A 21,271-nucleotide genomic window follows, 5' to 3' on the forward strand; every position below is an offset into this window, starting at 1 on the left:
GGGAGGCAAAACCCACAGCCACTCCGTCTTATCCGGGTTGAGTTTGAGTCTGTTGACACCCATCCAGGCCCCAACAGCCTCCAGGCACCGGCACATCACTTCCGCCGCTTCGTTGACTGGGCATGGGGTGGAGATGTAAAGCTGGGTATCATCGGCATATTGATGATACCTCACCCCATGTCCTTGGATGATCTCACCCAGCGGTTTCATGTAGATGTTAAATAGCAAGGGGGAGAGGACCGACCCCTGAGGCACCCCACAAGGGAGAGACCTCGGAGTCGACCTCTGACCCCCCACTAACACCGACTGCGACCGGCCAGAGAGGTAGGAGGAGAACCACTGAAGCACAGTGCCTCCCACCCCCAACCCCTCCAACCGGTGCAGAAGGATACCATGGTCGATGGTATCGAAAGCCGCTGAGAGGTCGAGGAGCACCAGGACAGAGGATAAACCCCTGTCCCGGGCCCGCCAGAGATCATCCATCAACGCGACCAAAGCGGTTTCCGTGCTGTAACTGGGCCTGAAGCCCGACTGCCGGGGACCAAGATAATCGGCTTCTTCCAAGGACCGCTGGAGCTGGAGTGCCACCACCTTCTCGACAACCTTCCCCATGAAGGGAAGGTTGGAGACTGGACGATAGTTGTTAAGTACTGCTGGGTCCAGGGAAGGCTTCTTGAGGAGGGGGCGCACAAGCGCTTCTTTATAGAGTGATGGAAAAACTCCCCTCCCCAAGGAAGCGTTGGTAATCTCCTGGGCCCAGCTCCGTGTCACCTCCCTGCTGGCCGAAACCAACCAGGAGGGACACGGATCCAGTAAACAGGTGGCAGAACTCACAGCTCCAATGGCCTTGTCCACTTCATCAGGTGTCACCAGATCAAACTCTTCCCAGACAGGTGGACAAGTACGTGCCCCAGTCACCTCGACTGACTCAAACTTTCACCATAAAAATATTACTGACTATATACATACATAACATGATGAATTTTACAACTATCTGTGAGGGTGGTGTTGTTGTTAGTGGTGGTAGCGAACGCTCTAACCACTCACTCAGCTGGTAGCACAGCAACGTCCTCTGTGATCCACGACGGGTTCATTTTTAGAAATGACCGTATATCCACGTTGACTGTGGATAAGCGGATCCTTCTGTCAGTGATGACCCCTCCTGCAGTGCTGAACACATGCTCTGACAGGACGCTTGCCGTAGGGCAGGCCAGCACTTGGTGGAGGCATCGCTGAGAACCTTCATGCACGTGGACAGGTATTCGTCCACCATGTGGGTCACGTGATGCCTTCTGCTATGGGGCATCACATCAGAGAGTGGTGCATCTGTGTGGGTGTCAAATATGATGTCATGCATAATTGCAACGTCTTCCAATGACCACCCCCCTGTGGTGCTGCCAGTGTCCCCACTGTGTTGCCGACTGCGTCCTACTTCTGCTCCTGCTGCATGTGCCACCACTGGGCACTCCAATTGCAAACCCGAGCCTCCGAAACTGTAACTGGAAAAAGCAGGGAGAAGCCTCTGTGAGGCTCTCTAGGAATCTCCTGGGAGGAAACAGGGCTGGAAAAGGTGGGGAGAAGCCTCCGTGGGGCTCTCTAGGAATCTCCTGGGAGGAAACAGGGCCTCCACCCTCCCTGTGGTTTCCTCAATCACAGGCATTATTTGCTTTTACATTGATTCCTATGGGAAAAATTGCTTCTTCTTACAAACTTTTCTAGTTAGGAGCCTGGTCATGGAGCGAATTAAGTTCATAAGTAGAGGCACCACTGTACTACTTGACAAAATAAAATAAATAAATGAAATCCACCGACTGAAATCCCAATCATGGCAACTTCATGCAGAAACAGAAGGATTAATTACTGTTGTTCAGCTGTATAATTATTATCTCACAAATAGATTTGACAAGGGCAGCAGGTAGAGAAACCCGAAAGGAAAATTAAACATTAAAAGATGGGTGGGGGGACAACGGGGCACAGCTGTTCTGTCAGGCCCAGCAGCAAGTGTTCGGGTTTGTTCCTAACCAGATTTAAACCCGCAGAATTAGTCGAGACATATCTTCCAACAATAAATATAGTCCCCCTGACCCAATTTTGGAGAGAGCGATAATTACATCTTGTGTCGGGATAAACTTATTATAAGAGATAAAACAATGGATTTATAATAGAATAGACATAATTTTAGGGAGAACGAAGATGCTCTGCGGCAGCGACCAGAATAGATGCGCCAATATCTCTCTCGCTCTCCATCTTTTTTTTTTTTGCCTGAGAAAAGAGAATTAATAAAAAGGCAATTTACCCATCTCCGTTGAATAAAAATACAATTACCAACCTGAGCTTAATCTTTGCGGACTTTGTGGGAAAACGCAGATGGAAATTCTCATCTCTGGCTTGTTTAGAATGGAAGGTAGTGAAAAGGCAAGAAAAACCCGCGTCCGTAGGGCACGTCCTGGGAAATTGTCCTCTTGGAGTTGGGCGGCAGATAAACCCAATTATCCGAGAAATAAATCAGAGTCCAACCCTTGGCCTTCTCCCAAGAATACATCCGGAACCACCTTCTGCCGCACGAATCCCAGCGGCCGATAAGGTCCCACAGAGTTGGCCTTCTCTGGGTCCCGTCGACCAAACAATGTCATTTGGCGGGTCCCAGGGGAAGAACCTTCTCTGTGGCGGCCCCGGCCCTCTGGAACCAACTCCCCCCGGAGATTGGAATTTCCCCCACCTTCCCTGTCTTTTGTAAACTACTCAAGACTCATTTATACTGCTAGGCATGGGGGAGTTAAGATATTCCTTCCCCCTAGGCCATTACAAGTTATGCATGGTATGTTTGTGTGTATGCTTGGTTTTATAATAAGGGTTTTTATTTGTTTTATTAATTAGATTGTTACATGCTGTTTTTTATCATTGTTGTTAACTGCACCGAGTCTATGGAGAGGGATGGCATACAAATCCAATAAATAATAATAATAAAAAAGTTTCAATTTATTGACAGAGTCACATTGGATATGAACTGTAATTGAACTGCAGTCAACCTGATACTAACTTTTCCTGCAGTTCTCCACCCGGGTTAAGATTCATCCCTCATTCCCACTCCCACAAGTCCATCACGTGGACCACTCCGGTTGTCTCAACATCCATGATCCTTCTGTGTACTTCCGGCTGGTGCAGAACAAAGGATGACCTTGGATCTTCTGGAAAGAATTTGTTGTGGCTAGCATCTTTCCCTCTCATGCAACCACCCCTCCCCAATTCCCACAGTACTTTTTTACTTGTGTCAGGCCAAAGTCTCCAATTTAGCAAAATGGCTTCAGCCTGACACACAGCCTGAAATGACTCTGTTGGCCTCCAATCAAATCATCAAGGACTTCTCAGAGCTCGGTAAGGTCCTTCTAACTAAGCAGGTGAGTGGCAGGTGGTCCCCCAGAGTAGGGGTCTCCAACCTTGGCAACTTTAAGACTTGTGGACTTCAGCCCCCAGAATTCAACTCCCAGAACCCCAGAGTTGGATTTGGTGCGCAGAGGGCTTTCCTCTTGTTTGCTGTGATAGTTGAAGCATTCTGTCTTTATTTGGTGGCATATATATTTTTTGAAGTTGGCTACAGAGTCCATAAGGCCGGATTGATAGAGAAGGTTTTAGGCCACGTAGTGCATTTTCAATGTTGTCTTTGGTGAAGTCTATTTGTGTTAAATAATTGTAAGTATTTGTGTACAACTAGGGAATTTTGGGCTCGAGCCGTTGCTGTTCACAATGACTGAGCCAAGGAATGTGTTGAAGTTGTTAGCTTTGACCGTTACATCATAGCATTCTTTGTTGTTGGGTCCTTTTAGTGGTGGGAAGGTTCTCGAGTCCTTGAGTTTGTTATTTACAAAGTTGTAGAAGGCATGGTTGGGGGTTTACCTGAGGACCCTCTAAAAGGATGCAAATTACCAGCTCTCTGCTAGGAGTATCAATCCTTCTCTTCCCCACCATCCAGTCAGAGCTGAAGATGAAGAAGATTCTTGGATGAGAAGCTAAACGTCTTCCAAAAACCCCCAAGGAAGTCCAATTGCCTCTTGAAAAAATGCTCCTTTGGGACAATTGCTCCAGAAGAATCTGCAGGAGAAGTTAACAAAGTTACATGGCAGCTGGAACCACACAATTTAAACCTCCCCCCCATAAGCAACCTGTTCCGTCCCAGCGTCGAGCCCTCCAAATAAGATGCACATTACTGGATTAAATCCTAAGAGGTTTACTGTTTACAAAAGTCTTCTGCAGTTTGAGTCTTTTCAAAACGAAGGTAAAATCCAGCAGAGCCTTCACTGCACTGATTATAAAGTCTTATCAGCTGGCCAGAGTCCCAAGAATAGGTAAACACAACAGTAATTACTAGATTGTAGCCAAATTCAGTATTGTACACTTACAGAGATTGGCTGGAAGCCCAGATTAATTAATGCAGCCAGGAATGTGGGTTTTTTAAAACACGAGCCAGAGACAAGAGCTGCAACAAGATTTCTGAAGCGAACTACGGTATTTTTCGGAATATAAAATGTACTGGAGAATAAGACACACCTTAGTTTTTGGGGAGGAAAATAGGAAAAAGAATCTCCCTACCAGGTATTCATCTGGCTAGCGTCCTTAGTCTGCTCAGCTTCCGCACATTACTTTATCCCCTGCTTAAGGCTTAAAAAAAACCGTTATTCAGAGAGAGTAAGAATGAAAGAGCTTGCAAGTCAGTAAGAGCTGGGAACATCATTAGCCCCTAGAAAGAAACATTTGGAGCAAGTAGAGCAATGGGAAAAAAACTGCAAAGACTTGGGGCTTGGAAAACATTCTTCACAGAGAGTAACAATGAAAGAGCTTGCAAGACGGTAAGAATATTGTTTTATTTAGAATATTGCTGGGAATATTGTTAGTACCTGGTTAGGGCTGAAAAGAAACATTTGGAGCAAGTAAACCAATAAAACCCCCCAAAAAAGACAGGGTTTGGAAAACATTCCTCACAGAGAGAAACAATGAAAGAGCTTGCAAGTGGGTAAGAGCTGGGAACATTGTTAGCACCTGGTTAGGGCTGGAAAGAAACTTATTTGGAGCAAGTAGAGCAATGAAAAAAAACCTGCAAAGACTTAGGGCTCTCTTAGGGCAGAGAGAAACAATGAAAGAGCCTGCAAGGTAAGAGCTGGGAAGATCGTTAGCTGCTAGTTAGGGCTGGAAAAAAAAGAGCTACATTCAGAGTATAAGACACAGCCAAATTATCAGCCTCTTTTAGGGAGGAAAAAGATGTGTCTTATACTCTGAAAAATATTCTCTGCGCTGTTGTTTATCCTGTTGTTCTCTGCGCTGAAGCATTGCATGACTCCTCATTAAATAGCCTGAGGGTGTGGCCTAGTAGGCAGCAGTGCTACCACTCTTGCCTCCTAGAGGCCCTGTGAACCCTAGCATCCAGAAGCTGCTCCTCCTCTTCTCCTGAGTCACTCATCTCAGGAGGTGCGGAAGGCCCTGGCTGCTGTTCAGCCACTGACACTATGTCCTCTTTGCTATCAATCTCAGGTGCCATGAACATAGGTCGCTTGTGTCCTCTGGATCCATTGTCTCAAAGTCCTCTGGATCCATTGCTAATTGTGCAGGACATGAACGGACAACCTGTGCAAAAAAAAAAAGAGTAACAGGGTTTGATCTTAGAAACATATAAACATAGAAGACTGATGGCAGAAAAAGACCTCATGGTCCATCTAGTCTGCCCTTATACTATTTCCTGTATTTTATCTTACAATGGATCTATGTTTATCCCAGGCATGTTTAAATTCATTCACTGTGGATTTACCAACCACGTCTGCTGGAAGTTTGTTCCAAAGATCTACTACTCTTTCAGTAAAATAATATTTTCTCATGTTGCTTTTGATCTTTCCCTCAACCAACTTCAGATTGTGCCCCCTTGTTCTTGTGTTCACTTTCTTATTAAAAACACTTCCCTCCTGAACCTTATTTAACCCTTTAACATATTTAAATGTTTTGATCATGTCCCCCCTTTTCCTTCTGTCCTCCAGACTATACAGATTGAGTTCATGAAGTCTTTCCTGATACGTTTTATGCTTAAGACCTTCCACCATTCTTGTAGCCTGTCTTTGGACCCGTTCAATTGTGTCAATGTCTTTTTGTAGGTGAGGTCTCCAGAACTGAACACAGTATTCCAAATGTGGTCTCACCAGTGCTCTATATAAGGGGATCACAATCTCCCTCTTCCTGCTTGTTATACCTCTAGCTATGCAGCCAAGCATCCTACTTGCTTTTCCTACTGCCCGACCACACTGCTCACCCATTTTGAGACTGTCAGAAATCACTACCCCTAAATCCTTCTCTTCTGAAGTTTTTGCTAACACAGAACTGCCAATGCAATACTCAGATTGAGGATTCCTTTTCCCCAAGTGCATTATTTTACATTTGGAAACATTAAACTGCAGTTTCCATTGTTTTGACCATTTATCTAGTAAAGCTAAATCATTTACCATATTACAGATGCCTCCAGGAATATCAACCCTATTGCACACTTTAGAGTCATTGGCAAATAGGCAAACCTTCCCTACCAAACCTTCCCCTATGTCACTCACAAACATATTAAAAAGAATAGGACCCAGAACAGACCCTTGTGGCACACCGCTTGTAACCTGTCTCTGCTTAGAATACTCGCCATTAACAATAACTCTCTGATGTCTACGCTTGTAGTTGCTGTTGCCATCTTGATTTTGTGCACCCTCCTTGCAAACTCCCTAAAATAAATAAATAAATATTCTCTGCTGTTGTCCATCATCCAGCTCCCTGACTCCCCTTACCCCTCCATGGAAGTCTCAAAATGAAAGAATGAAAGACGGTTGCATTGCAGAGACGAAGCGCGCTCTTTTATTTATTGACTCTTCTGGTTGTGTGGAACCGCCTTTCTCCGAATGTGCCAGGATGAAAAGACCTGGCAGCGCTTTGCGAGAGACCCTCTTCTCCTGAGAGTGATAAGGACCCCTATCTGGCATCGCACCTGCCAACTCGCTGGCATGGATAGCGACACAATTATTTCCTGTCCTTTCTTCCGAAGCGTCACCAATAAAGGACAGCAATTTTCAAGACACCTGCGTTATACAAAAGAGAATTTAAAAATGCATCTTCTGCCACTTTGGCTCCTTTAGGGGGGAGGGCAAGGTGGGGGAAATGGGGGATGCTTTGCAAACATCAGAATTAATCAAAGCAGGAAACTTGCCAGTGAGGGGCTGATGCAGAGAAGGAAGCACCATCCAGAGGCAGCTTCTCCCCAGAAGTCCCACTGAAGCCTGAAATGACACAAGAAGGATAGAAAAGGACAGAATGACAGAAAGATAGAAAGATGGAGAAAGATAGAAGGGCAGAATGTTAGAAAGATAGAAAGATAGAGAAAGATAGAAGGACAGAATGACAGAAAGATAGAAATATAGAGAAGGATAGAAAAGGACAGAATGACAGAAAGATAGAAAGATGGAGAAAGATAGAAGGGCAGAATGTTAGAAAGATAGAAAGATAGAGAAGGATAGAAGGACAGAATGACAGAAAGATAGAAAGATGGAGAAAGATAGAAGGGCAGAATGTTAGAAAGATAGAAAGATAGAGAAAGATAGAAGGACAGAATGACAGAAAGATAGAAATATAGAGAAGGATAGAAGGACAGAATGACAGAAAGATAGAAAGATAGAGAAAGATAGAAGGACAGAAGGACAGAAAGATAGAAAGATAGAGAAAGATAGAAGGACAGAATGACAGAAAGATAGAAAGATAGAGAAAGATAGAAGGACAGAATGACAGAAAGATAGAAAGATAGAGAAAGATAGAAGGACAGAAGGACAGAAAGATAGAAAGATAGAGAAAGATAGAAGGACAGAATGACAGAAAGATAGAAAGATAGAGAAAGATAGAAGGACAGAATGACAGAAAGATAGAAAGATAGAGAAAGATAGAAGGACAGAATGACAGAAAGATAGAGAAAGATAGAAGGACAGAATGACAGAAAGATAGAAAGATAGAGAAAGATAGAAGGACAGAATGACAGAAAGATAGAAAGATAGAGAAAGATAGAAGGACAGAATGACAGAAAGATAGCAAGATAGAAGGACAGAATGACAGAACGATAGAAAGATAAGGATAGAAGGATAGAATGACAGAAGGGTAGAAAGATGGAAAAGGATAGAAGGGCAGAATGTCAGAAAGATAGAAAGATAGAGAAGGATAGAAGGGATAGAGAAGGATAGAAAGATATAGAAGGATAAAAAGATAGAATGACAGAAGGACAGAAAGTTATAGAAGGATAGAAGAATAGGGTAGAATGAAAGAAGGATAGAAAGATAGAGAAGGATAGAATGATAGAATGACAGGATAGAAAGATAGAGAAGGATAAAAGGATAGAATGACAGATATAGAAGGATAGAAGAATAGGGTAGATTGACAGAAGAATAGAAAGATAGAGAAGGATAGAGAGATAGAGACGGATAGATGGGTAGATGGGTAGAGAAAGTTAGGGAAGGATAGAATGATAGAAAGATAGATGGGTAGAGAAAGACAAAGAAGGATAAAATGATAGAATGACAGAAGGATAGGATGGCAGAATGATAGAGGGATAGAGAAGGATAGAATGACAGATCTAAAGATAGACAGGTAGAGAAAGATGAAGGATGAAATGATAGAATGACAGAATGATAGAATGGCAGAATGTTAGAAGGATAAACAGGTTGCTATGTATTGAGTGACATCACCAAATTTTCATGCCGGTCACGGATAAACAATGGAACTGCAGCTACAGCGTGCGGCCTCGTCTTTGTCCAACTTTGTGTCCGAATGATCAAACATCTGACAACTCCAAATCTCAACCAAAATATGTTCTGTCCTACACATTGTCAAAAAGAATCAGAACACCAAATACAAGCTGAATAAACAAGACCTTTCAGATGACCCTCACTCCATAAAAGACCTTGGAATACACATATCAAATGGCCAAAGCCCAGTGCAACAACATTGCCAAAAAGGCTTCAAGAGTTATTAACCTAATCCTATGTAGCTTCTGCTCCAGTAACCTTACACTACTAACAAGAGCATACAAAACCTTTGCCAGACCAATCCTGGAATACAGCTGATCTGTCTGGAACCCATACTGCATTTCAGACATAAACACTCTAGAAAACGTCCAGAGATACTTTACTAGAAGAGCCCTCCACTCCTCCACTCGCAACAGAATACCCTACGCAGCTAGAGTTACAATCCTAGGTTTAGAAAGCTTAGAACTACATCGCTTTAAATACAACCTAAGCCTAGCTCATAAAATCATCTGCTTAGAACTATGTTGCCTTAAACACAACCCAAGCATAGCCCATAAAACCATCTGCTACAACGTCCTTCCGGTCAATGACCTGGTTGCAAAGAGTCGGAACAGCCACAGATAAAGCCCTCCCCTGTGGGCACGGCAGCCGACATTGGTTAGCCAATGGGACCTGGAGAAGATGAACTGTGGGCCCTTATTGGTCGCTGGGAGCTATGCGGTAGAAGGCGGTCTCGAAGATAGTCTGGCCCTAAGCCATGTAGGGCTTTAAAGATGATGAGCAACACGTTCACCAACACCAGACTATCTCCGGGACCGCCTTCTGCCGCATGAATCCCAGCGGCCGATAATGTCCCACAGAGTTGGCCTTCTCCGGGTCCCGTCGACTAAACAATGTCATCTGGCGGGCCCCAGGGGAAGAGCCTTCTCTGTGGCGGCCCCGGTCCTTTGGAATAAACTCCCCCCAGAGATCAGAACTTCTCCCACCCTCCTTGTCTTTCGTAAATTGCTTAAGACCCACCTATATCGCCAGGCATGGTGGAATTGAGACATCTCCCCCAGGCTTATATAGTTTTATGTATGGTATGCCTTTGCTGTATGGTTTTCAAATGTCGGGTTTTTAGATACTTTCTTTTATATATTACATTTGTTACATTGCACACTGTTGTTATTATTGTTGTGAGCCGCCCTGAGTCTGAGGAGAGGGGCGGCATACAAATCTAATAAATTATTATTATTATTACCACTCGGTAGCCAGTGCAGTCCATGGAGAATTGGTGTAGTTTGGGTGTACCTACATGTATCCACAACAGCTCACATGGTTGAAGTCCACAAGACAATTATGCCCTGAAAAACCAGAAAGTCCTGCTGCTTCTTGAGAAAAAAGTAGGGCCTTTCAGACAACCATGACCTGGATGATTGAGAACCTCCATAGACCTCTATGGTCTCTGATTCTCCTTCCCTAAAAGGGAACTGGTCACCCAGAACAGGCCTGCAGGCCGGCTTATGTGTAAACTCGATAATAGCAGAGTGGTAAGTTTATTAAAGGTTGCTACGAAGGAGTTGAAGGAAGAAGGCTTGACAAGACCGAAGATGACAAATTGCATGTCCTGTGCTCTGGAACAGCTGCCTTCGGTGTGACATCCCTGGGAATAATTGAAGAGATATGTCTTTCTTATTCTCTCATAGAATAGAATAGAGTAGAGTAGAATAGAGTAGAATAGAATAGAATAGAATAGAACGGCCAAGTGTGATTGGACACACAAGGAATTTGTCTTGGTGCAGATACTCTCAGTGTCCATAAAAGAAAAAGAGACATTTGTCAAGAATCATGTGGTCCAACACTTAATGATTGTCATAGGGGTCAAACAAGCAATGAAGAAACAATAAATATTAATAAAAATCTTAGGATACAAGCAGCAAGTTACAGTCATACAGTCCTAGGTAGGAGGAAAAGGATGATAGGAATGATGAGAAAAAACTACTAGTAATAGTAGTGCAGACTTAGTAAATAGTCTGACAGTGTTGAGGGAATTATTTGTTTAGCAGAGAGATGGCATTTGGGAAAAAACTGTTCTTGTGTCTAGTTGTCTTGGTGTGCAGTGCTATGTAGCGACATTTTGAGGGTTGGAGTTGAAGCAGTTTGTGTCCAGGATGCGAGGGGTCAGTCAATATTTTCACAGGCCTCTTTTTGATTCGTGCAGTATACAGGTCCTCGGCAGTATAGGGTCAGCGGCAGTCAAGATCCTCAATTGTCGACTTTCTTGGCTTGATATCCAATGAATTTCTCTGCTGATGTCTAAAAAAATCAAACATAGATTAACAGAATGTAACATATTAAGACAGTTGGAAGGGACCTTGGAGGTAATCTAGTCCAACCCCCCTGTCTGCCCAAGCAGGAGACCCTACACCATTTCTGACCAATGGCAGTCCAGTATCTTCTTGAAAGCCTCCAGTGATGAAACTCCCACAACTTCTGAAGGCAACTTCTGTCCCATCAGTTGATTGTTCTCACTGTCCGAAAATTCCTCCTTATTTCCAGGTTGAATCTCTCCTTGGTCAGTTTCCATCCATTAATCCTTGTTTGGCCTTTGGGTGCTTTGGAGAACAGGTTGACCCCCTCTTCTCTGTGGTAGCCCCTCCGATATTGGAAGGCTGCTGTTATGTCTCCCCTGGTCCTTCTCTTCACTAGCCATGCCCAGTTCCTGCAACCAATCATTGTATGTTTTGAACCTCCGGTCCCCTATAAGTTCCATCTTATACCACTGCAGATGAATAGTTGCCCAATCCCTTCTTAATAAATTTCCAGTGCTGGAGCACACACAAATTCTGGAGGCATGTTTTTCAACTGATTGATTGTACTTGCAGGAAATTCCTCCTTGTTTCCAGGTTGAATCTCTCCTTGGTCAGTTTCCATCCATTATTCCTTGTCTGGCCTGCTTTGGAAAATAGCTTGGCCCCTTCCTCTCTCTCTCTCTTTTTTTTTTAAGAATGTATTGGTAGTATACCAATATGTACCTGAGTCGCTTCGAGAAGGGAAGTATAGCAATCTAATTAATAAATAACAATAAATAAACTTTATTATTTATCTATCTATCTATCTATCTATCTATCTATCTATCTATCTATCTATCTATTTATTTATTGTTAGAGTTGAAAGAGACCATGAAGGCCATCGAGTTCAACCCCCTGCCCAAGCAGGAACCCTATAGTACACCAGTCAAGTGGCAGTTCCATCTTCTCTTAAAAATGTCCAGTGTTGGAGTTCACAACGTCCGCTGGTAGGTTGTTCCATGTTGAATCTCTCCTTGGTCAGCTTCCAGCCGTTGTTCCTCGTCGGGCCCTCTGGTGCCCTGAAGAATAAAGTGATCCCCTCCTCTCTGTGACATCCCCTCGTATACTTATAGACTGCTATCATGTCCGCTCTGGCCCTCCTTTTCTCTAGGCTATCCATGCCCAGTTCCCTCAGTCTCTCTTCGTAAGTCTTGGTTTCCAATCCCTTAATCATCTTGGTTGCTCTTTTTTGCACCTTCTCCAGAGTTTCAATGTCTCTTTTGAAGTGTGGTGACCAGAACTGAATACAGTACTCCAGGTGTGGTTGGACTAGGGCGTAGTAGAGTGGTATTAGGACTTCCCTGGTCTTGGAGTGTTTAGATTTAATGCTGTTTATATATATATAAGATGGGTACTAATAAGAGGGAAACATTAGGACAGGGACGGTAGGCATGCTGGTGCACTTATACACGCCCCTTACTGACCTCAGGTGAGGTCAACAGTGGACAGTCTAAGGGAAAAGTTTTGGGGGTTTAGTGACAAAACTACAGAGTCAGGTAGTGAGTTCCAGGCATTAATTACTTCATTGCTGAAGTCATATTTTCTACAGTCAAGTTTGCAGCAGTTGTGTGCTTATGTATTGTTGTGGTTGAAGCTAAAGTAGTCATTGACAGCAAGGACGTTGTAGCAGATGATTTTATCAGTTATGCTTAGGTTGTATTGAAGGTGATGTAGTTCTAAGCTTTCTAAACCTAGGATTGTAATTCTAGTTGCATGGGATATTCTGTTGCGAGTGGAGGAGTGGAGGGCTCTTCTAGTAAAGTATCTCTAGACATTTTCGAGTATTTATGTCCAAAATGCAGTGTGGGTTCCAGACAGATGAGCTGTATTCAAGGATTGGTGAAAGTTTTGTATGCTCTGATTAGTAGTGTGAGATTACCGGAGCAGAAGCTAGGTAGGATTAGGTTAACAACTGTTGAAGACTTTTTGGCGATGTTGTTGCAGTGGGCTTTGGCACCTAGGTCAGTTGATATGAGTATTCCAAGATCTTTGACCGAGTAAGGGTCATCTGCAAGGTCTTGTTTATTCTAGTATGCATTTTATATTTAACGTTAAACATGGGCATCAACTATCTCGTAGACACTTTCATTTTACAGTTTATTGGTCCTATATCTTTGTTCACTCCTAGTCCTCGGAGAGGGGCGGCATACAAATCTAATAAATTATTATTAAATTATTATTATTATTATTATTATTATTATTATTATTATTATTATTATTTCCTATGCATGTATTGTTTACATTAGTATCATTCTTATTCACTTTTACTAATGTAGTTGTTCTGTCCCCTAAGAATCAGATGCATACCACTGGAATTAGCTAATAAAGGTTTTACTATATAGAAAAATATTATACAGATAGAGAGTTTTTTCAAAAAGAAGGTGAAGTCTAGCAAAAGCTTCACCTTACTGATTACAAAGTCTTATCAGCTGGCAGAGTCCCAGGAACAGATAAAACATGACAATAATTACCAAGTGGAAGCAAGATTCAGTAGCATAGAATTACAGAAGTTGGCTGGAAGCCTGGAGCTCATTAAGGAAGCCAAGAACGTGGTTCTTTAAATCACAGGCCAAAAAACAAGACCTGCAACAAGATTTCTGAAATGAACTGCGTTGTTCTCTGCACTGAAATGCCGCATGACTCCCCCTTAAATAGCCTGAGGGTGTGGCCCAGTAGCCAGCAGTGCTACTCAGGAGGAAGCTTCCTCCTGAGTAACCACTCTTGCCTCCTAGAGGCCCTGTGAACCCAAGCATCCAGAAGAGGCTCCTCCTTTTCTCCTGAGTCACTCATCTCAGGAAGTGCAGAAGGCCCTGGTTGCTCTTCAGGATGCCTGTACCGCCCCTCCACAGTCCTCCAGGTCTATTACTAATTGCACATGATGTGAACGGGCCACAACAATAGTATTTTATGTTCTAATTATTGTTAAATTAGAACATTCTTTTTCAACAAGCATTCTTTTATTTGATTAATCCATAATAACTAGATGTATGAATATCCCGATGATTCTTTCCAGTCTTTACAGAAAGTGGGTTATTATTGCTCTCTCTCTCTGCGAGAACTAATTATAGCAATTTTTTATATTTATTTTGCTTTACCCAATTATACCATCTGTCCCAGGTTCTAGAGAACTCCGATTTGTCTTTAACTTGAAATTCGAGGGATAACTGACTCAATTCTTTGCATTCTAATAGATTTCTGACAATATTTAACATAGCCGGGTTTAGTTCTGATTTCCAGTTTTGCGCAAATATAATTCTGGCCTTTTGTGACTTTCTGACAAACAAGGAGAATGGGGAAGCTGGACTTAGTTATTAACCACTGTGTTCCTTACTTAACAACTGCAGTGATTCACTTAGAGGTTGTGGCAAGAAAGGTGGGAAAACGGGAGAAAACTCAGCACCAATCTCACTTAGCAACAGAAATTTCCTTCCTTCCTTCCCTCCTTCCTTCTTTCCTTCCTTCCTTCCTTCCTTCCATCCTTCCATCCCTCCCTCCCTCCCTCTTTCTTTCTTCCCTCCCTCCCTTCCTTTCCTCTCTCCCTCCTTCTCTCCGTATTTTTCCCACCTGCTCTTCTATCCTTCCTTCTTTTCTACCTCTCCCCCTCTCTCTGTACCATTCCCTCTCCCTCCCTCCCTTCTCCCCTCCCTCCCTCCCTTCTCCCCTCCCTCCCTCCCACCCTTTCCTCTTTCCCTGCTTCTCTCCTTCCCTTAACCTCTCCCTCCCTCCTTCCCTCCCTTCCTTTCCTCCTTCTCTCCTTTCTTTTCCCTCTCCCTCCCTCCCTTCTATCCTTCCTCCCTTCCTTCCTCCCTCCTCCCCTCCCTCCCTTCCTTTCCTCTCTCCCTCCTTCTCTCCTTCCCTTTCCCTTTGCCTCTCCCTCCCTCCCTCTCTTCTATTCTTCCTTCCCTCCCCCTTCCTTTTCCCTTTCTCCTTCTCTCCATTCCTTTCCTTCTCCCTCCCTTCCTCCATAATATCCTTCTTTCCTTCCCCTCCCTCCCTTCTGTCCTTTCTTCCTTCCCTCACCCTCCTTCCCTCCCTCCTTCTTTCCCTCCTTCCTCCCTTTCCTCCCTTCCTTTACTCTCTCCCTCCTTCTCTCTTTCTTTCCCCCTCTGCTTCCCTCCCTTGTATCCATCTTTCCTTCTCCCTCCCTCCTTTCTATCCTTCCTTTCTTCTCCCTCTGTCCCTCCCTCCCTCCCTTCTATCTTCCTTCCTTCCTTTCCCCTCCTTCTTTCCTTCCCTGACAGAGGCTTCTGACACTAAACCGTCTTGATTCAGGCTCTGCTCAGTTTGAGACTCTTTTTGGCATCTTTCAACATGTCAACCTGTGCGAAATATTCTGGGCAACAGATTGTCGAGAACAGGAACAGACCTTTGGACTTGAGCAAACTCAGCAAGCGTCCTTGGAGAAAGAAGACTTGCCCACCTTCTCCTGAGACTTCCCACCGGCCACCAGCTGTCTCCTTCACTGGTGCCAACTTCCAAAGGGCAGGCAGCACCGAGCTTCGTCTCTCAGCAGGTGTTTCGCCTGTGCCAACCAGCTGTACCAAATGTGACATCTCAGGCTGCCTCCTGTCATTTAACCAAAGCTGAGTGACGCCATCAAGGAATGCACTCAGGCCGTCTCCATAGGGGCTGTTGAAATAGGGCACCCCCTACTCTTTGTGTGGGATGCACCATCCTGGTCACCAATTGTATTTTGACCACACCGTGCCCTCTGTCGTCACTCACCTGGAGACATCCTCTTGGTGGGAGGAGACCTTTGAAGGACTTTGTGATACCTGCTGAAAAAGATTTGGGAGTCGAAAGAATCGAAACGGAAGTGAGGGATTACTGACAAACAGATAAAGAAGAATTAGAGCTCCATTCCTCTATGGACATCTGCAGTACATGGTGTCTGTTGAGGAGTATGCAGAATGACCCTTGAGTTATCAAGGATGGACATGTGCAAAGGAAAACGTGGAATTCCAGCAGATAGTCAGGAGATATGAGTAATGGCTCAGTCATACAAACCAGATACATTAAAGTGTATAAAATAGTATTTACTTTAGCAAATATCGTACTCAAGTTAAACAGTCCAGTCATACACAGTCAAATCAATCAATAACTCTCAGTACATTAACAATGCTACAAGCCTTGCTTGTACAGCTTACAAATACATAAACTATCATCCAACGCACAGTTCTCACTACAGCAGTCACAATGAATCAGCCATACCAAACAGAGCAATAACAGAGACACACAGAGAGAATCATGCTTCATGGCTCCCTCTCATGGCCATCTCCAAAACTAACTCTTAAAGCTATAGTCCTTCAATACGTTACTGTGACTGTGAGAGAGATCTTGGAGTCTTAGTGGACAACCAACTAAACATGAGCCAGAAATGTGTAGCGGAGGCTATAAACACCAATACAATCCTGAGTTGCATCAACAGAGAGATACACTAAGACTAGGGAGGTACTAGCATCACTGTATAAAGCCCTAGTTAGACCACACCTAGAGTACTGCAAAGGGAGAACTTTCTGAACAGTAAGAGAGATCAACCAGTGGAACAGAAGTTGCCTTCAGAAGTTGTCAGAACTTCAATCCTGGAGACCTTCAAGAAGAGATTGGACTGCCATCTGTCTAGAGTGGCATAGGGTTTCCTGGATCAGCAGGGGGTTGGACTCGATGACCTACAAGGTCTCTTCCAACTCTAATTATAAACTATCTATCTATCTATCTATCTATCTATCTATCTATCTATCTATCTATCTATCTATCTATCTATCTATCTACCTACCTACCTACCTATACCTACCTACCTACCTAACTAACTAACTAACTAACTAACTAACAAATAAATGCTATTGAAACCTGTTCTGTCGGGTTCTCTGGTAGACTCCTCCCGAAAATTCACATGTACAAATTTCAGACACACACGTTTGAAAATTCAAAACAATGTTCTTTATAATGAAAATTCACTTAAACCAAGCCCTCTTTTTGTAGAGCAAAGAGCCCTCATCTCCAAAAAAACCTGGTAATTTGTACAAGTCCCTTATCAGTTCTGTGATACTTAGCTTGCAGCTGTGAGGCAATTCACAGTCCTTCTTCTTTCACAAAGTGAAACACACTTTGCTCTGGTTTAGTTTCAAAGTGGGGAAAAATCAGCACACAAAAGGTCAAAGTCAGTAAAGCAGTCACGAAACACAAGGATCAGATAATCCTCCACAATGGCCAAACCCACAGGCTGCTCTTTATAGCAGCCTCACTAATGACCACAGCCCCACCCAACCACAGGTGGCCTCATTTTCTTTGATAATCATCTCTCAGTTGTTGCTGCCTATGCATCGCTCTCCGCATGCGTGGCTGTATCATTAACTCTTGTTCCGAATCCAAGGAGGAGCTAGAGAATTGATCTCCTTCTGAGCTGTCTGCCCCAATCTCCTCCTCCCTGTCACTCATGTCTTCTTGGTCAGAGGAGCCTTCATCAGCAGATTCCACCAGGGGCAAAACAGGCCTGCAGCATGTGGATGTCTCCCCCACATCCACAGTCCTTGGGGCAGGAGCAGGGCCAGAGCTAACCACAACAAAACCCAGCTAAGCTCTGGTGTCTCTTCCTGTTTACTTTACTTTCTGCAAGTAGATCACGGCGTGTCTTTGAAATGAAAAACTCCAGCTAATGTACAATTTTCAATTCGATATAAATGAAGCTGCAATGCACAAGACAATTTATAGAGAATGAAGCCCTGGATCGATCCTGGAGTCCAGGAGGACTGCAGCTTTTTGATAGCAGGAGGGGGTAAGAAGGACCACTTTACCATTAAAAATTGACTCTCTTCTTTACTCCTCTGAACATCCCAAAGTCTTGAGCAATTCCTACAACATTACTCCCCACCCTACGTCTTCATCTGCAACTGGGACTTCTTGATTCTCTCCTCGAGAAAGTTCTCAAAAAGCAGCTTGGGAGAACTTGAAAAAGCAGGCTATAATTAAGGGAGCCAAAGTGGGCTTTTTCACCAATAAATCAAGCCAGAGTAACCTCATTCCTCTTTCCTCCCCTTTTTGAGTTACTGACAGAACAGCTGGAAACCTGAGACTATGCGCAGCCTGATAATGCTCATAATCTCCTCCTCCTCCTCCTCCTCCTTCCTCCTCCTCTTCCTCCTGTTCTTCTTCCTCCTCCTCCTCCTCTCCTCCTCTTCTTCTCTTCTCTTCCTCCTCTTCCTCAATCCTCTTCCTCCTCTTCCTTCTTTCTCTTCCTCCTCTCCTCCTCCTCCTCCTCTCTTCCTTTCCTCTTCCTTCTCTTTCCTCTTCTTCCTCCTCCTCCTCTTCCTCTTCCTCCTCCTCCTATTCTTCCTCCTGTTCTTTCTCTTCTCTTCCTCTCGTCCTCCTCTTCTCCTCCTCCTTCTCTTCCTTCCTTCTCTTCCTTCTCTCCTCTCCTCCTCCTCCTCCTCCTCCTCCTCTCCTCCTCTTCCTCCTCCTCTTCCTCTTCCTCCTCCTCCTATTCTTCCTCCTGTTCTTTCTCTTTCTCTTCCTCTTCCTCCTATTCTTCCTCTTCCTCTTCCTCCTCTTCCTCCTCTTCTACTCCTCCTCCTCTTCTTCCTTTTCCTCTTCCTCCTCTTCCTCTTCTTCCTCCTCCTCCTCCTCCTCTTCCTTCTGTTCTTCCTCTTCCTCCTCCTCTTCTTCCTCCTGTTCTTTCTCTTTCTTCCTCCTCTTCCTCCTGTTCTTCCTCTTTCTCTTCCTCCTCTTCCTCCTCTTCCTCCTGTTCTTCCTCTTCCTCCTCTTCCTCCTCTTCCTCCTCTTCCTCCTCTTCCTCCTCTTCCTCCTCTCCTCCTCTTCCTCCTCTTCCTCCTCTTCCTCCTCTTCTCTTCCTCCTCTTCCTCCTCTTCCTCCTGTTCTTCCTCTTCCTCCTCTTCCTCCTGTTCTTCCTCTTCCTCCTCTTCCTCCTGTTCTTCCTCTTTCTCTTCCTCCTCTTCCTCCTCTTCCTCCTGTTCTTCCTCTTCCTCCTCTTCCTCCTCTTCCTCCTCTTCCTCCTCTTCCTCCTCTTCCTCCTCTTCCTCCTCTTCCTCCTCTTCCTCCTCTTCCTCCTCTTCCTCCTCTTCCTCCTCTTCCTCCTCTTCCTCCTCTCCTCTTCCTCCTGTTCTTCCTCTTCCTCCTCTTCCTCCTGTTCTTCCTCTTCCTCCTGTTCTTCCTCTTCCTCCTCTTCCTCCTCTTCCTCCTCTTCCTCCTCTTCACCCTCTTCCTCCTCTTCCTCCTCTTCCTCCTCTTCCTCCTCTTCCTCCTCTTCCTCCTCTTCCTCCTCTTCCTCCTCTTCCTCCTCTTCCTCCTCTTCCTCCTGTTCTTCCTCTTCCTCCTCTTCCTCCTGTTCTTCCTCTTCCTCCTCTTCCTCCTGTTCTTTCTCTTCCTCTTCCTCCTCTTCCTCCTCTTTCTTCTCCTCCTCCTCTTCTTCCTTTTCCTCCTCTTTCTCTTCTTCTTCTTCCTCCTCCATAACGAAGCAGTGGAAGTGATGTGCCGGTGCCTGGAGGCTGTTGGGGCCTTGATGGGTGTCAACAAACTCAAACTCAACCCAGACAAGATGGAGTGGCTGTGGGTCTTGCCGCCCAAGGACAATTCCATCTGTCTGTCCATCACCCTGGGGGAGGGGAACTACAGACCCCCTCAGAGAGGGTCCACAACTTGGGCGTCCTCCTCAATCGAGGGGGGCGGTTGCCTAGGTGCGCCTGGTGCACCAGTTGTGGCCCTATTTGGACAGGGAGTCACTGCTCAGTCACTCATGCCCTCATCACCTCGAGATTCGATTACTATAATGCTCTCTACATGGGGCGACCTTTGAAGAGTGTTTGGAAACTTCAGATCATGCAGAACGTGGCTGCGAGAGCCATCGTGGGGCTTCCAAGATTCGCTCATGTTTCTACAACACTCCGTGCCCTGCATTGGCTGCCAATCAGTTTCCGGTCACAATTCAAAGTGTTGGTTATGACCTTTAAAGCCCTACATAGCATTGGACCAGAGTATCCCTGGAACCGCCTGCTACCGCACAAATCCCAGCGACCGATAAGGTCCTACAGAGTTGGCCTTCTCCGGGTCCCGTCGACTAAACAATGTCATTTGGCAGGCCCCAGGGGAAGAGCCTTCTCTGTTGTGGCGACAGATGGAAAATAGTCGAGGAGAGAAGCAACCTGGGACTAAGGACAAACTCCCCAACATCGAGAACCGTCGCTCAGTGAAACAGTTACATGTGATCCATCGTCGGAAATTTTTAAGAAGAGACTGGACATCCACTTGTCTGAAATGGTATAGACTCCATATACACACGAGGTTGGACTAGATGACCTCCAAGTTCCCTTCCAACTCTGTTATTCTGTTAAAACTCACAAATGGGTAAATAACTAATTTGGAAGAAGACCTTCTCTTTGAACTGGTCCATTTTTGCTTCTTTGCCGAACCATTTCCTGGAACGGCGTCGGTTTTTCTGCCAAGAGTCAACGTTTTTCTGCCTATCCAACCGAGTCTCCAAGATTTCTCTGGAAGCTTTGCTTCCTTGGACACTTTTCAAGGACTTTGTTCCAAGGATCTGCTCCGCTTTACTGGGAAATGAAGACAGTACGGAGCACAGGGGTATGGAATTACAAGCTTTCCTTTAAAAGAACACGAAGTAGTTCAGTTGACAAGGAAAATATCGTCAAAGACTCCACCAGAGCCTTCCATTTGGCCATCTACCAAACACGTAAAGTTTCTCGCCGAAGGTCAAACTCTGCTGAAATTTGGGCAAGGGACTTAATACATATTCTCAAAGTTATCTTCCTCATGAATTCCTTCTTAATTATGTATATGCACACCAGGAAGCCCAGAGGGCAGCAGGCACATTTTTAGAAATCAGAATCATAATTATCCAAGAAAGCTCCTTGGAGAACCAGTAGCAAGGTGAGCGAGGTCTGTCTCCATCCTTTGCATAAATGCTGGGGAAGCTTTTTAACAAGCCTGGGATCAGACCCAGCCATGCTGGGAAGAGAGGAGGGAAGGCAGGCCCCGCCTCCTGATTGAAGCTCCACCCCTAATTAACAGAATAACAGAGTTGGAAGGGACCTTGGAGGTCTTCTAGTCCAACCCTACTTCAGACAGAGGGTTATCCAACATCTCCTTAAAAACTTCCTGTGTTGGAGG

At 44.7% G+C, this 21,271-nt stretch overlaps 1 pseudogene; it reads right to left on the minus strand.

Annotated features, from left to right (window-relative positions):
* The window catches only part of LOC139159627 (NADH-ubiquinone oxidoreductase chain 4-like), an 86,587-nt pseudogene that overhangs the window by 16,299 nt on the left and 49,017 nt on the right, over positions 1-21,271 (minus strand).

The sequence above is a fragment of the Erythrolamprus reginae genome, chromosome 2 (assembly GCF_031021105.1).
Source record: "Erythrolamprus reginae isolate rEryReg1 chromosome 2, rEryReg1.hap1, whole genome shotgun sequence".
NCBI lineage: Eukaryota > Metazoa > Chordata > Lepidosauria > Squamata > Dipsadidae > Erythrolamprus > Erythrolamprus reginae.